Here is a 2,702-nt window from a genome sequence, read left to right on the forward strand (position 1 = left end):
CACCCTGGGTTGTCCTGTGTGCACCATGTATCCACGGTTCCCTCCGATGGTAAACACTGAGGGGGGGTGGAAGATGGATCCATTTGCGTTGACTCTCAACTTGACCTTCACCTGGCGCTTGCTGGTCCAGATCCCGAACAGGTCCTTGATGTCAACGCAGCTTCCCATTCCCTCAACATAACGAGCCAGGAAGGTGAGGACGTCCACTACGGGCACATGTGGGTTAAACACGTGCACCGTTATCGCACGTGCCTTCTGGGTGGGGAGGGTGAAGAGTGGCTGCGCCTTCAGCAGTGACAGAGGAGTTTCATTCCCCTTCTCCCGAAAGTCCTGCAGCAGCTTCTGCCATCCCGTCGGGTGCTTGAAGGCAATGTCGAAGTATCCGTTACCCGTGAAGTCCTGGAGGCAGTAGATGTCCTTCACCTCGAATTTGCAAGTATCCAGCAAGACCTTCCTGATGAAGAGTTCTCACGTGAAAGGGTTCCCTTCACTGAGATCCCTCACCGTCAGTCGGACCGTATTGCGGATCCCTCCTCCCAAGGTGCTCGTCGCTGCGGTCGTTTGCTGAACAGAGGAGTTGGACTGGTTTCCCAGTCAGCATTAGGATTCACCTGTGTCAACAGGTTAAGCTCTCATCAGGCAGCTGCTTGATCACGAAGAGTCCGATGTCTTTTCTTCAATGTCGGTGTCTGTAGAGATCCACCACGAAGCCGTCCCCACAGATACTACACTTGATCTTAGCCAAAAGGCTGAGAAGCAATTAAATCTCATCTTTTTTTATTCCAAAATAAACTTTATTCATAATAAAAGACAAGCTATATACAATTATAAAACAGTGCAAGCCTTTACATTCTTGTACAGATCACTCATTAGTGTTACTTTTTTATATAAAAAACAGCACCAATGCCACACGTGTGGCTCCCTGGGGGCTACCTAGTCCCATATTTACAATACTTAGGGGTTTTCTTGCCTGACCCCACCCCTCCCTCTCCAGTGGCAGTAGAACACTAAACTGTAGTTCTTACCCACCGAGCCTTTGCATTGGCTGCACCCAGCTTCAGTGCGTCCCTCAGCACGTACTCCTGTAGCCTGGAATGTGCCATTTGGCAGCATTCCCCTACGGACATCTCGCAGTGCTGGAAGACCAACAAGTTTTTTTTTATTCCAAAATAATCTTTATTCATAATAAAAGACAAACTATATACAATTATAAAACAGTTCAAGCCTTTACATTCTTGTACAGATCATTCATTAGTGTTAACTTTTTATATAAAAAACAGCACTGATGACACATGTGTGGCTCCCTGGGGGCTACACAGTCCCGTATTTACAATATTTAGGGGCTTTCTTGCCTGACCCTGTCCCTCCCTATCCAGTGGCAGAAGAACCCTAAATTCTGGTCCTTCACCAACAAGTTTACTTCAGCCTAGGAAAACCTGGGCCTGTGAATACATTGCTCATCAGGAAGGTGTAGGTAGGGGGTAATGTCTCTGAAGACTCTGTAGGAATAGGCTGTCTGCTGACGGGCATGCCTTGCCTCTGGCTCTGAAATCCTCAACTCACTTTAGAACCATAGAACCATAGAACAATACAGCACAATACAGGCCCTTCGGCCCACCATGTTGTGCCGATCTTCAAACCACACCTAAGACTATCTAACCCCTTCCTCCCACATATCTCCCATCTTAAATTCCTCCATATGCTTATCGAACAATCTCTTGAACTTGACCAACATATCAGCCTCCACCACCACCACCCCAGGCAATGCATTCCATGCACCAACCACTCTCAGGGTGAAAAACCTCCCTCTGACATCTCCCTTGAACTTCCTACCCATTACCTTAAAGCCATACCCTCGTGTATTGAGCATTGGTGCCCTGGGAAAGAGGTGCTGGCTGTCCACTCTATCTATTCCTCTTAATATTTTGTATACCTCTATCATGTCTCCCCTCATCCTCCTTCTCTCCAATGAGTAAAGCTCTAGCTCCTTTAGTCTCGCCTCATAATCCATACTCTCTAATCCAGGCAGCATCCTGGTAAATCTCCTCTACACCCTCTCCAATGCCTCCACATCCTTCCTATAATGAGGCAACCAGAACTGGATACAGTACTCCAAGTGTGGTCTAACCAGAGTTTTGTAAAGCTGCATCATTACTTCGTGGCTCTTAAACTCGATCCCACGACTTATGAATGCTAACATCCCATAAGCTTTCTTAACTACCCTATCCACCTGTGAGGCAACTGTCAGTGATCTGTGGATATGAACCCCCAGATCCCTCAGCTCCTCCACACTGCCATTTACCTTGTACTCCCCCTTGGAGTTTGTCTTTCCAAAGTGTACCACCTCACATTTCTCCAGATTGAACTCCATCTGCCACTTGTCAGCTCAGTTCTGCATCCTATCAATATCCCTCTGTAAACTTCAACAGCTCTCCACACTATCCACAACATCACTGATCTTTGTGTCATCTGCCAACTTGCTAACCCACCCTTCCACCCCCTCATCTAAGTCATTAATAAATATCACAAAAAGTAGAGGTCCCAGAACCGATCCCTGTGGGACACCACTAGTCACAGCCCTCCAATCTGAATGCACTCCCCTCCACCACAACCTTCTGCTTTCTACAGGCAAGCCAATTCTGAATCCACAAGGCCAAGCATCCCTGGATCCCTTGGCCTCTGACCTTCTGAAGAAGCCTACC

At 47.6% G+C, this 2,702-nt stretch overlaps 1 pseudogene; it reads right to left on the reverse strand.

Moving 5' to 3' along the window:
- Positions 1-655: 655 nt before the first annotated feature.
- LOC127577048 (uncharacterized) lies at positions 656-761 on the reverse strand (annotated as a pseudogene).
- Positions 762-2,702: the final 1,941 nt, after the last annotated feature.

This window comes from Pristis pectinata, chromosome 12 (assembly GCF_009764475.1).
Source record: "Pristis pectinata isolate sPriPec2 chromosome 12, sPriPec2.1.pri, whole genome shotgun sequence".
Lineage (NCBI taxonomy): Eukaryota > Metazoa > Chordata > Chondrichthyes > Rhinopristiformes > Pristidae > Pristis > Pristis pectinata.